The 14,729-nt window shown below is 39.8% G+C and overlaps 1 protein-coding gene across 13 annotated transcripts in view; it reads left to right on the forward strand.

Annotated features, from left to right (window-relative positions):
- The first annotated feature begins 5,593 nt into the window (after positions 1-5,593).
- Positions 5,594-14,729, forward strand: part of Bclaf3 (BCLAF1 and THRAP3 family member 3) — a 60,733-nt gene continuing 51,597 nt past the window's right edge. For 11 of the 13 annotated variants that reach the window (XM_021732910.3, XM_021732911.3, XM_078035042.1 and 8 more), the window contains exon 1: positions 5,594-5,745. The gene's annotated coding sequence lies outside the window, so the exon portion shown is untranslated. Of the gene's footprint in view, positions 5,746-5,802; positions 5,942-14,729 lie in introns of those variants that run through there. The other 2 variants (XM_078035046.1, XM_078035041.1) reach the window with 2 other exon arrangements.

Raw genomic sequence — 14,729 nt, forward strand, 5'->3', positions numbered from 1 at the left:
CTTTCCTCACTCATCACTTTTTCCATTTTTTGCCTTTTTATCTGTATGTGCATGAGTGCACAGGATTTTTACTTTTTGAGAGCATTTTAAAAAGAAAGTTACACAGAAGGGTAGCTGGGATACGTGTCATGGCCACTAGCAAGTTTCCTAGAAGCTGTCTCCCCGCAACAAATGACAACAGTGGGCACTTTGTCTCAGTTTATATCAAATGCTCTTTTACATTTTTAAAAACATTTTTTTCTGGTTTTAAGGATGTAAAAACTACCCTAGGGCTGGGGTGGGTGGCTCAGTGTGAGGGCGCTCACCTAGCACATGCAAGGCCCTGGGTTCGATCCTCAGCACCACATAAAAATAAATAAAATAAAGGTATTGTGTTCAACTACAACTAAAAAATAAATATTAAAAAAACTACCCAAAATTTTATCAAACCTCTATGTCCTTATACTGGTTTACAGGAAATATAAACAATAGAGAAGGAGTTCTCAAACTTAAGAATGATCAGAATTACCCAGAGGCCCAGTTCACTGTGCTCAACTAGAGTTTCTGATTCAGTAGCTTTAACTTTAGGTTATGACTTTTTAAAAATCTTATTTTGGCAGTGCTGAGGAATGAACAAGGGCCTTGTGCACGGGCAAGCACTCTGCCACTAAATTACATGCCAGCCCACTGAGCCAGTAGCTTTAAGCACAGGTTTTGACATAAAGCACGAGGCTCCACCCTTGCTCATTTTCTTTTTTTAAAATTTTTAAAAATATTTTTTTAGTCATAGTTGGACACAATGCCTTTATTTTATTTATTTATTTTTATGTGGTGCTGAGGATCAAACCCAGCACCTAGCACGTGCTAGGCCAGTGTTCTACCACTGAGCCATAACCCCAGCCACCCCCACCTTCCCATACATACCCTACCCCCGCTCACTTTCTTTTGGTATGACACCAGTAATGTCTCTGACCAGGTCAATTCCTTGAATCTGGGTTTCAGCCAGAACAACCAAAGCTAATCCATGAAGGACATGAAATGTGAGAAAGATTTGTTTTTATAATGAAGACACAGAAATTTGGGGATTATCATTGTAGCATAACTTATTAATACAAACTCCTTGTATTAAGCACACTTGGTGTTCTGCAGCAGATTTGGGTTTCATGAAAACCAAAAAAAAAAAAGTGGGAAAGAAAGATAATATTCCATTTCTTCAGGCTTATTTTATGTATGTGTGCATATGTGCTATTCATATATACACTAAGACCTATGTTACTATGTACAATGTATCTTCTTTGTCCACACAAGTAGATAAAAAATAGGTCAAGAGCCAACTACTTGTACTGTGTGTTAACCAATAATGATTAAGGAAAAACATCACATTTTTCAAAGATAAGTCACACACAAACACACACATACACACACAACATGAAGTACACAAAAATCAATCATTGAAGAAAAAAATATACTTCTAAAAATGATCAACTATGGAATCCAAAAGAAAAAAAATATGATCAGTTTAGCATCCTTTTGAAAGAAGAAAGAGCTTCTATAGAACCAGAAAAGAATTACATAAGGTAATGACAGATTAAATGCAGAGCAATAGGGTGGGGTGTGTGTGTGTGTGTGTGTGTGTGTGTGTGTGTGTGTGTGTGAGAGAGAGAGAGAGAGAGAGAGAGAGAGAGAGAAATGAATACAAAGAATAAAAAAATCTCAGTAGCTGGGCACAGTGGCACATGCCTGTAATCCCAGTGATTTGGGAAGCTGAGGCAGAAGGATTATAAATTCAAAGCCAGCTTTAAAAAATTAGCAAGGCACTTAGCAACTCAACAAGACCCTGTCTCTAAATAAAATGAAAAAAAGGGCTGGGAATGTGCCTGAGTGGTTACGTGCTCCTGGGTTCAATCCCCGTAACAACAACAACAACAAAAATCTCAGTAATAAAATTTTCAAAATAGAGATTGAATGCTTTGGGAAGCCACATCACTATCAATAAAGCAAATTTGTTGTCTACTGGAAAGCTGAAAAAGGATGATGAAATGAAGATTATAAAACAAAGAACTACCCCAGATAATTAATTGCTCTTCCTAAGAAAGATCAGAATGAATGGAGCAGAAACATTTCTTGAAGATGGAGTGGATGAAAACCTTCCTGAGTTGAAGCCAGATAATAAGACTCACACCTCTAAACTATACAGAAAAAGTATTATCATTCTCAAAATGCAAAAATTTCAAAATGACCGTACTACCAAAAGCACTATGCAGATTTAATGCAATTCCAATCAAAATCCCAATGACATTCCTCATAGAAATAGAAAAAGCAGTCATGAAATTCATCTGGAAAAATAAGAGACCCAGAATAGCTAAAGCAATCCTTAGCAAGAAGAGTGAAGCAGGTGGCATCACTGTAGCTCAGTGGTAAAGTGCTTGCCTCACATGTGTGAGGCACTGGGTTCAATCCTTAGCACCACATAAAAATAAATAAAGATGCTGTGTATTCACCTACAACTAAAGAAATATTTTTTAAAAAGCTAAGCACCAAAAAACCAAATAGCCCAATTAATAAAAGGGCCAAGGAACTGAACAGACACCTCTCAGAAGATGATATACAATCAATCAACAAATATATGAAAAAATGTTCACCATCTCTAGCAATTAGAGAAATGCAAATCAAAACTGATCTTAAGATTTCATCTCACTCCAGTAAGAATGGCATCTATTAAGAACACAAACAAACAAAAAGAACACAAACAACAATAAGTGTTGGCGAGGATATGGGGAAAAGGCTGGTGGGACTGCAAATTGGTGCAACCAATCTAGAAAGAAGTATGGAGATTCCTTGGAAAGATGGGAATGGAACCACCATTTGACCCAGCTATCCCACTCCTCAGTGTATACCCAAAGGACTTAAAAACAGCATACTGCGTGGATGTGTAACCGATGTGATTCTGCAATCTGTATATGGGGTAAAAATGGGAGTTCATAACTCACTTGAATCAAATGTATGAAATATGATACGTCAAGAGCTTTGTAATGTTTTGAACAACCAATAAAAAAATGGGAAAAAAACAGCATACTGCAGGCACACAGCCACATTAATGTTTATAGCAGCACAATTCACAATAGCTAAATTGTGGATCCAACCTAGATGCCCTTCAGTAGATGAATGGATAAAGAAACTGTGGTATATATACACAATGGAATATTACTCAGCATTAAAAGAGAATAAAGTCATGGCATTTGCAGGTAAATGGATGGAGTTGGAGAATATAATGCTAAGTAAATTAAGCCAATCCCCAAAAACCTAATGCCGAATGTCTTCTCTGATATAAGGATGCTGATTCATAATGGTGATGGGGGGAGGGGCATGGGAGAAATAGATGAACTTTAGATAGGGCAAAGGGGAGGGAGGGAAAGGGGGGAGCATGGGGGTAGGAAAGGTGGTGGAATGAGATAGACATCATTACCCTAAATACATGTATGAAGACATGAATGGTGTGATTCTACTTTGTGTTCAACCAGAGACATGAAAAAATTGTTCTCTATTTGTGTAGTATGAATTGAATTGCATTCTGCTGTCATATATAACTAATTAGAATAAATAAAATGAAAAAAAATTTTAAAAATGCAAAAATTTCAGTATGGCCAGAGCATTGTTGTGGCTCAGCGTGCACAGTACAAGGTGGAAAAAGATGAAAAGTAAGCATGAACCAGATAATTGAAAAGCCTCTTAAACTGTGCTGAAGAAGTTTCTTTGCAAAACAGGAAGCAAAGTGATCTATGAAGAGAGGAAAATGATAATTTGCATAGGACTTAAAGACAGCAGTAAGAGGTTGTAGCAGCAATTATTGGCAATAAGAAAGGTCACACAACAGGGTCATATAAAGGGGTTACTAAGGCAGCAAGACTTTGCACTGAGGTGGATGTCCACAAATTTGTTAGTGGCATCCATCATTCTTTAAATGTTGTGAGATTTTTTTCCCCCATGCAGTGCTTGGAACGGCAGATTTAGGGATGAAAAATATAGATAACTGGGATTAATTGACTGAGTGATTACACTGGGAATTGAACCCAGGTGTGCTTTGCCACTGAGTAACATTTCCAAAATTCATAAAAAAAATTTTATCTGAGACAGATTCTCATTAAGTTGCTGAAGCTGGCCTGGATCTTGTGATCCTTCTGCATCAGATACAGGCATGTTCCACCACACATGGATGAGAACTGGAATGTTTTAAGGTGATGGTGCAACATTAGGGTGTGGCAACAGGTAAACCAGGGACTTTAATCAAAGGCCAGGGGTTTAAATGAAAAACAATGTTCGTGGGATGGGAGATATTTATCATATTTGGAGAACAAATATATTGAGACTAAGGGAGATATAGTATAGCAAGGATGAGGATTGCCAGTCTAAGTGGAATTGAAAAATGTAAGATTATAGAGATGGAGCAGTATACAGTGATTAATATCTAGATTTTCTAGAGTACAAACCAAGGAATGGATGGACAATGTAGGGGTAAAGTTCATCTGGGTTGAGTAAGTTGAAGAAATATGGCTCAGTCATGTATGTTGGTTTCATTGGGATGACAGCAGTAAATCAGGCAGAGAGGAAAACTAATGTCAGGTAGTCAGTAGGTAACAGTAACAAAGGAGGTAATAGGCAGTACTCAAGATAGTGTGGACATAATGCCTTTGGGGATGGTGACTGGAGTGTGGGAGGAGAGAGATCAAAAATAGACAGACTGGGGCTGGGGTTGTGGCTCAGCAGTAGAGTGCTCGCCTAGCACGGCGAGACCCTGGTTCGATCCCCAACACCACATAAAAATAAATAAAGATATTGTGTTCAACTACAACTAAAAAATAATAAAAAAAGAATAGACAGACTGGGATGTAGTTCAGTGGTAGAGTGCTTGCTTAGCGTGTGCATGGCCCTGGGTTCTAGTCCCAGTGTGTCTGTGCACATACACACAGACACACACACACTCACACACAGGAGTCAGTAGTTTGAATTGGATGGTGGTACCATTAACCTATTTGGAATGCTCTGAGGGGAAGTTTTGTTTTTCAGGTAGAAGCTTCATTTCTGACCTTGGGAAATGGTTAAAGGTTAGGGGAATGGTTAAAAACTGAGTCGGCAGGGAGAGGACACACAGAAGCAGGTTCTGGTGAGCCCTTTCTGGAAGGGCTTTGTGGCCTAAGGCAAGGATGGAAGGCCCAGACCCATGTGCTAGGCTGCCACCTATGCTTCCTGGTGCATCCATCTACAGAAGGGTGGAAGGCCCACACGACCAGGTTCCTGCACCTGGCTGAAGGCCAATCTCTAATCCCTGACCCCCAGCCCCAGGACTCCTGGATCTCGGATACGCACTGCGTTTCTTTCTTCCCGCTCAAGGGTGGGAATAGGCGCAAGCGCTCTAGCTGAACTGGGAAGGCAGGAGAATGGCAAAGAACAGGACGCAGGCGCCCTCGACAACGGTCAAGGTGGGAATGGCCGGCAGAGGGCGCAGGCGCTCTGGCCAGAGCAGCTTGGGCGGGGCATAGTCGTTGGAAGTGTGGAAGGGTCGGTGGAGAGCTGGCTCAGCGCGAGGCCGCGACAGTGGGCGGGGTGGGGGCGGGGCTACGCGGTTCCGGAAGGAAGTGGTTCCGGGTCTTGCGGCCCGGCTGAGGTAGTGGTGGTGCCGCTGCCGTAGGAGGCGGCGGCCGTGTGAGGGGCGAGGCCCGAGGGGGCCGGCGGTGGCGGCGGTGGCGACGGCGGGGATTTCCCGGTTGGGTGAGCGGCCCTGGGGAACGGGCGGGGCGTAGAGGCCTAGGCCCGCAGAGAGGGCGTGTCCTCCGCGCGGGATGGGCGGTTCTCCGGGTGGCGGTTGGGGCTGCGGGGAAGATGCGGCGGTCCGGCTCAGGTCCGGACCGCTCCCCGGTTTTTCTTGGATCGCTCGGCCAGTTCAGCCTCGGGAGCGGCCGCCCAGGTTAGGCTCCCAGCGGATGGTTCGCCAGCGTCCCTCTGGCCTTTCGACCGGTGTCTTCCCTCTGGTGCGGCGACCTGGGCACCTGCTTACGCGACCCCACTCTTTCCCGGTTCTCCGGCAGGTTGCAGTCCCCGCGGTTCCTAGCGTCTGTCATGGGGGCGGAGGGAAGGCGGTGTCCAGGGACTATGCCCTTGTTCCCGAGGCGGTCCCCGACACGTCGCCTGCGGGATCTGAGCCTAGGAGCCCCCGCTTTGTCCTCGTGTAGTGCTCCCGCAACGCAGCGGCATCTTCTCTTGATTACGTTGAGAATGAGTAGTGAAGGCTGCTGTTTATCCTGCATTACATAGTAAAACTTGTCTTTTTGGAAACGTATACTGAAAATTGGCGCATCTCATGTGCTTCTCTAGGATGTATTTGGGAAACTGGGCCAGTCACAGTCTGGACTGCCCTGGTAGTAGGTCAGGAGGGAAATAAATGGAAGAGAAACTTACACCCCTAAATATTTTCCTTCTGAGGTGCTTTTTGAGATGCCTTTTAGGTGATTGCCTTTCTTTTCTGGAACACATTACAAACTAAAGGTAGAAATCAGTGTCACTCAAGCTACTGGTCAGGCAACCTTTTAAGCCCTCCCCCCCCCACCTCCAAATGGGAACAGGTCCAAAGGAAAGACTGGAATTTGAAAAGGTTTTGCTGAGGATTCATAATGCGTGCTTTTATTTTGTTTGAGATGGGGTCTTGATATATTGACCAGGCTGGTCTGGAACTCTTGGGCTCAAGCGATCCTCCCACCTCAACCTCCAGCGTAGCTGGGACTACAGGCAGCTACAGGCAGGCACAGTGGCAAGTCAGGGTAGAGTGCTTTATTTTTCAATGGTATTTTAATGGTAATGGTATATTAATGCTTTATTTATTTATTTTATCCCCCCTGCCGTGCTGGGGAATCCAACCCAAGGCCTGGACCATGCTAGGCAGGCCCCCCACCAGAGCCACACCCCCAGTGATGCTTTATTTTTAATAGTATTTTTTAAAATGGCTGCAAAATTTTTCATTTGAAATCCCTGCAGTTTCACAACCTCCCCCAGGAAACCTTTAATATGCCTTATTATAAACATTTATATAAAGAAAAATATTTAGTAAGCCATTCACATACAAAACTTTAAAAATATACAAAATCACAATGAAAAATTCACCTATTCATCTCTGCACAGAAATGCAGAGATGAATATGTGATATTTTTGAGGTAAACTCTTTTGTAATTGCTTTTTTCCAACTATATATCATGCCATTATATGGCTGTAATTATTTATTTAGTTGGTTATTCGGCATTTTTCACTACTTAAACACATTGTTGGATAGATTTCCTTAGTGTAAATTCCTAGATGATGGAGTTGTTGAGCAGAGTATACAAATAAAGGGTTTTTATAAAAACAAATGTGAATTGTTCATTTTCACTCTATAAGGCATTGCTATTTTGCATTCCTACCAATAATTTGTGGGTGTCCTTACCCACATCCTATCAAAAGGCAAAATTTAAGGATTTCTGTAGAAAAACGACCCATTTGTGTTCTCTCCAACCAATACAAGCATTCTTTTCTAGTTATCACTTATTTTTCTTATTTATTGATAGTAATTCAATTTCTCATCTTTTATTCCACCTTTACCAGTTTAGTAAAGAAAGGTTATATAGCTGAACAAGGGATTTTTTTAAAGTTTTTGTAGTTGTAGATGTACAGCATGCCTTTATTTTTTTTTATTTTTTTATGTGGTGCTGAGAATTGAACCCAGTGCCTCACACAAGAAAGGCAAGTGCTCTGCCACTGAACTACAGCCCCAGCCTTGAAAAAGAGATTTGAAGTTAGGATTTCCTTGAATTCTAGCATATCTGATTACCTTGAACAAATCACATAACTTTTCTAAGGTACTGTTTCCTCAATTGTAAATTAGGGGTTTTAATGTGTTGCCTTACCTTTCCTGTAGAGTGGTTTTAAGGGTCAAATGAGACATTTATGAAAAGTACATTTAAACATATTTTGTCTTGTTGCTATTGTGGTCATTTGTAAAAATTTCAGAGTGCAGAAACATCCTGAGGTTTGTAAATTTTTAAAAGAAATTTCTAAATTTAGATAGCTATTCCATGATGATGCATGCCTGTAATCCCAGAGGCTTGGAGGCTGAGACAGGAGGATCACAAGTTCAAAGCCAGTCTCGGCAATTCAGTGAGACTGAGCAACTTAGTGAGACCCTGTCTCAAAATAAGGAATAAAAATGGGCTGGGATGTGACTAGTGGTTTTTAAAAATGGCTGAAAAAATTTTCAGTCCCTGGAACCGATAATAATAAAAGCATCAGGGTGCAGGGTACGTAATTCATTGGTAGAATGTGTACTTAGCATGTGTGAGGTCCTGAGTTCAGTCCCTAGCACTTCAAAGGAAAAAAAGAACTGTATCCGAGTTATTAACTTAGGGGAATGAATGAATCTGCACAAATTTTATTTATTTATTTGTTTGTTTGTTTGTTTATTTATTTTAAATAATATTTTTTTTTTAGTTGTAGATGGACACATACCTCACACATGCTAGGCACATGCTCCACCACTGACCCACCACCTCAGCCCCTGAATCTGCACAAATTTTAAAGGAGCAAATATTAAAAGTCACTATGTAAAGCCTAGGGGGAACAGATATAAAGGTAAATTAAACACAGTCCTTGGGTTTATGATAAAGAAAACAGTCTTTGTGCCCTAGAGGCTGTGAACTGTCCAGGCAGTTAGATGTAGCTGCTTTCCAAATTTAGATGGCAATTTTACATGTGATGGAAGGTGTCAACTACTCTTGAGTGTGTTAAAGCCCAATTCTGCTGACTGAGCATCTATCTGAGTAGGTGACTAGGCAATCTCTATAGGGTCTTTTTTAATATTTATTTTTTTAGTTGTAGTTGGACACAATACCTTTATTTCACTTATTTATTTTTATGTGGTGCTGAGGATGGAACTCAGGGTCTCGTATGTGCAAGGCAAGCGTTCTACCGCTGAGCCACAACCCTAGCCCCTACAGGATCTTTTTTCTGAAAGTAGGTGTTGCATACTGGGGAACAGAGTACAAGAACCTGGATTCTAGTTTAAGGTCCTCTATCTGGGACAGTTAACCTTTCTCAGGCTTGTTTTTTTCACTAATGAAATAGGGGTAATTCTAATTTCTTCAAGTGCTTGTTGTGAGGATTGAATGAGATAGTATTTGTCCAGTGCTTTATAAACCAGGAAGTGCTAGCACTCTTGTGGTTTTTCTTATCCACTAGACTTATTAGCTTCTCAGGAAAAGAAATTAGGTTTCTTCCAACTGTGTGTTCATAGTCACTAGCAGTCACTGTCACCTAGTAAAGTTTGCTAAATTAACATAGAATTTGACACTGATATAAATGTACTTTGTATCAATGAAGAAGATAAGTAAATATGGAATATTGGGAAAAATTGACTATATCATTTAGAGTTAATAGTAAGGAATCAAAGGAAACACTGCACTAATTGGACCTAGACTCATCTATACTATGCCTGTCATTCTCTTTTAGATCCCTAATACCATATAGTCCCCTCCTTGTCAAGAATAAACCTACTCAAGTTGTTCCATTTCAAAACCTCTTCCCTAGACCTCTCATCACTGGGCCCCCAGCAGGCTTCTCTCCTCACCTTCCCAGACAACTATCTGAAGGAGTTAATAATTGGCTTTCTCAGTCTCCTGAACTTCCACTTATTACTCAGGCAAAGTGCATGATATCTCTGTGTATCTTTTTCCATGAAAGTCTCCCTTTTTAGAACATCCTTTCATTCTGAGATTTTGCGACCCAGGGTTTCCTTCCTCACAAAGTTCTTTCTCATTCTCTTTTGCTAGTTCATCTTCTTCCACAGGTTGATATTCCTATAGGGCTTGATCCGTCTCTGGAATAATTTATAGAGCATTGAGGCTATCTGGTGTTTAGAGGCTTGATAGAGTTCCATGTGAAACCATCTGGGCTTGGTACTTTTCATAGGATATTTCCTTAATAACTTTTTCTATTTCTTCTATGAAAATTGGTCTTTTTAGGCTTTCTAATTCCAATACATTAAGGTTTAGAGATCTGTATTTATAGTAAAATATAATTTTTATCTGGATTTTCAAATCATTTGGCAGGTACCTACTAACTAATCTGATGATTCAATTTCTCTTCTATTTCAATGGCTATTGCCTCCATACTATTTCTTATTTTTAAAAAAATTATTTATTTAGTTGTAGATGAACACACAGTATCTTTATTTTCATGTAGTGCTGAAGATCAAACCCAGTGCCTCACACATGTGAGGCAAGTGCTTCACCACTGAGCTACAGCCCCAGCCCTCCTATTTCTTATTTTGTATATTTGGTTTTTCTCCCACTTTTTTTTTCTTAATAGAAATAATATAGGGACTGGGAGTATAGATCAGTAAAATGCTTGCCTAGCATGCACAAAGGCCCTGGGTTGGATTCCTAAGGCTTGTTGTATAGCAGTTTATGTATTTAGTTGTTTTTACAGATAAATTTGTTTATTAATTTTAATTAGGTATATATGACAGCAGAATGCATTTTGATTCATTGTACACAATTGCAGCATGACTTTTCATTTCTCGGATTATACACAATGTAGTGTCACACTATATGTGCAGTCATATACATTCCTAAAGTAATAATGTCCATTGCATTCCACCATCTTTCCTGTTCCCATACTCCATCCCTTCCCCTCCCTCCCCTTTGCCCAATCAAAATTCCTTCATTTTTCCCATGCCTCACACCTGCATTATGGAGCAGCATCCACTTATCAGAGAGAACATTGGCCTTTGGTTTTTTGGGATTGGCTTACTTCGCTTAGCATGATATTCTCTAACTCCATCCATTTACCCGCAAATGCCATAATTTTATTCTCTTTTAATGCTGAGTAATATCCCATTGTGTATATATACCACAGTTTCTTTATCTATTCATCTACTGAAGGGCAGGCATCTAGGCTGGTTCCACAGTTTAGCTATTGTGAATTGTGCTGCAATAAACATTGATGTAGCCAATATCCCTGTAGTATGCTGTTTTTAAGTCTTTGGGGTATACACCAAGGATTGAGATAGCTGGGTCAAAAGGTGGTTCCATTCCCAGTTTTCCAAGGAATCTGCATACTGCATTCCATATTGGCTGCACCATTTTGCAGCCCCACCAGCAGTGTATAAGTGTACCTTTTCCCCCACATCCTCACCAACACTTGTTATTGTTTGTATTCTTAATAGCTGCCATTCTGACTGAAGTGAGATGAAATCTTAGAGTAGTTTTGATTTGCACTTCTCTAATTACTAGAGATGGTGAACATTTTTTCATATATTTGTTGATTGATTGTATATCTTCTTCTGAGAAGTGTCTGTTCAGCTCCTTAGCCCATTTCTTGATTGGGTTGTTTGTTTTTTTGGTGTTAAGTTTTTTGAGTTCTTTATATATCCTAGAGATTAGTGCTCTATCTGATGTGTGTATGGCTACAACCCCAGCCCAGACTTTTGTGACTGGCTTCTTAGCATAATGTTTTCAAAGTTCATCCATGTTGTAGTATGTACTAGTACTTCATTCCTTCTTATAGTCAAATAATATTTCATTGTATGAATATAGCACAATTTGTTCATTCATTCATTTCTCAGTGTATGTTTGGGTTGTTTATACCTTTGGCTATAATAAATTTGCTCCTATGAACATTTCTGTACCACTTTTTATATAGTCTTATGTTTTCATTTCTCTTGGGTATGTACCTAGGTGGGGAATAGTCAGGCCATATGGTAACTTTATGTTTAACTTTAAAACTGCCAAACTGTTTTCCAAAGTGGCTGTGCCATTTTACATTCCCACCAGTGATGTATGAGAATTCCATTATCTCTATATCTTTGAAAGATTTGTTATAATCTTTTTTTAAATTTTTTTTTAGTTGTGGATGAGCACAATACCTTTTTTTGTTTGCTGGGGATCGAACCCAGTGCCTCACACATGCTAGGTACATGCTCTACCACTGAGCCACAACTCCAGCCCATAATCTGTCTTTTTTTAAAAAATATATATGCCTTTTTTAAAAATTTATTTTTTATGTGGTGCTGAGGATTGAACCCAGTGCCTCACACATGCTAGGTAGGCGCTCTACCTCTGAGCCACAACTCCAGCCCCTAATCTGTCTTTTTTATTATAATTGTCCTTATGGGTGTGAAGTGGCACCTATTACTTTTTGATTTGCATTTCACTACTGACTAGTGATGTTATATGCTTATGAGACTTTTTTTTTTAGAGAGAGAGAATTTTTTAATATTTATTTTCTAGTTTTCGGGGGACACAACATCTTTATTCTATTTCCATGTGGTGCTGAGGATTGAACCCAGAGCCCCGCGCATGCCAGGTGAGCGCGCCACCACTTGAGCCACATCCCCAGCCCAACTTAGGAGACATTTTTATGTCTTATTTTTAACTTTATTCAGTTTTTCTTTTTAGTTGTAGATAGACACAGTATATTTATTTATCTTTATGTGGTGCTGAGGATCGAACCCAGGGCCTCACACATGCTAGGTGAGTACTCTACCACTGCGGCACAACCCCAGCCCTGTTCATTTTTAATTTGTTTCTTTGCTTGCAATACTGGGGATTGAACCTAGGACTTCATACACGCTAGGCAAACATTTTACCACTCACTGAGCCACATCCCTAGCCCTTATTATTTTTTGAGACAGGGCCTCACTAAGTTGCTAAGGCTGGTCTTGAACTTGCAATCCTCCTGTCTCAGCCTCTTGAGTGCCTGAGATTATAGGTATGCACCACTGTGCCTGGCTTTCTTTTCACTTTCTTGATGCCATCCTTTATTACATAAACATTTTGAATTTTGATGATACCCAATTTATATATCATTTTCTTTTGTTGCATGTGTTTTAGGTGCCATATCTTAAAAACCATTGCCTGATCCAGGGTCACAAAGATGATATTTTTTATGTTTTCTTGTAAGTTTTCTATATTTAGCTCTTACATTTAGGTCTTTGAATCATTTTTTTTTAAATATTTATTATTTTTTAGTTCTCGGCGGACACAACATCTTTGTTGGTATGTGGTGCTGAGGATCGAACCCGGGCCGCACGCATGCCAGGCGAGCACGCTACCACTTGAGCCACATCCCCAGCCCAAGTCTTTGAACCATTTTGAGTTAACTTTTTAAGAAAATTTTTTTTTTTAGTTGTAGATGGACACAACACCTTTACTTTATTTATTTATTTATTTTTATGTGGTGCTGAGTATCGAACCCAGTGCCTCAAACGTGTGAGGTGAGTATTCTACCACCAAGCCACAACCCCAGCCCTTGAGTTAATTTTTATGTATGGTGTAAGCTTAAGCCAAACTTTATTCTTTTGCTTATGAATATCCAGTTGTCTCAGCATTGCGTGTTGATTTGTTTAACCTCTTAGTATCTAGTATATTACTTTACCCCCAATATCCTTAAAATCTGTCCATTGCCTACATGGCCAGTGAAGCTATTTCTGTCATTCCTATTTTCTCTTTCTTTTCTCATTTTTTATTGCAATATTTCTACTCTGTCACAAATGCAACAATTTTTAATATTTTTTTATTTGTAGTTGGACACAGTACCTTTATTTTATTTATTTTTTTGTGGTGCTGAGGATCAAACCCAGGGCCTTGCATGTGCTAGGCAAGTGCTCAACCACTGAGCCACAACCCCAGCCCGCAAATGCAACAATTTTACATTAATCTCCCACCCTTATCCTCATCTTTCTTTTAGTGTTTTACATGTATGTTTGCATATATATGTGTGTGTGCATGTGTGTGTGTGTGTGTGTACGCATGCTGCGAATTGAACACAGGGCCTCACACATCCTATAAATACATTCTACCACTGAGCTACACCCTTAACCCCTACACACACACACACACACACACACACACACACATATACACACACAAACTTTGTACCAGGGATTGAACCCAAGGGCACTTAACCACTGAGCCACATCCCCAGCCATTTTTATTTTTTTGAGACAGGGTGTCACTAAGTTGCTGAGACTGATTTTGAACTTGTAATCCTCCTGCCTCAGCCTCTCAAGTCTCTGGGATTACAGATGTGTGCCATTGTGCCTGGCTCATATTTTTATGTGCTCACTCTCAGTCCTTTTGCTGTCTTTCCACAGTCATAGTTTGGTTGGATGAGGTTTGTATCTCTGGCTCATTTTCTAGATTTCTCAGGAAGAGCTAGTAAGTGCTTTTATGTTGAAAACTACTTTTATGTTGAAAACTACTTTTCTGTCACCATAATATTCGAGGGCTATCTTGGCTGATATAAAATCTTTGGTTTATATTCGCTTTCATTGAGTTGCTTTTTTTCCCTAGTCCTGGGATTTGAACCCAGGACCTCACATATGCTAGACAAGCACCCTGCCCCAGCCCCCAAGTTTGTTCGTTTGTTTGTTTTTAATGCTCTGTTTTTCACCTTGCTTTGTGTTTTGGTTTTGAAAAATCTGATGATGGTCTTATTCTTTTAGATTTTTAAGTTATTTTTTGCTTGGGAATCTTGATGATTTTATCTTTATCTTTGAATCAAATATTTTTTACTATACTGTTTCGGAGTTGATCATTCCAAGTTAGTTTTTCCTAGGTAACTGGTGAGTCCTTTAATGTGTAGATTTGGGTATATAAGGTATTTTTCCATTTCTGGAAAGTTTTCTTGAATTACAGTTTTAAATATTAGTCCAATTCTGTAATATTATTTTT

Source organism: Ictidomys tridecemlineatus, chromosome X (genome assembly GCF_052094955.1).
Source record: "Ictidomys tridecemlineatus isolate mIctTri1 chromosome X, mIctTri1.hap1, whole genome shotgun sequence".
Taxonomy (NCBI): domain Eukaryota; kingdom Metazoa; phylum Chordata; class Mammalia; order Rodentia; family Sciuridae; genus Ictidomys; species Ictidomys tridecemlineatus.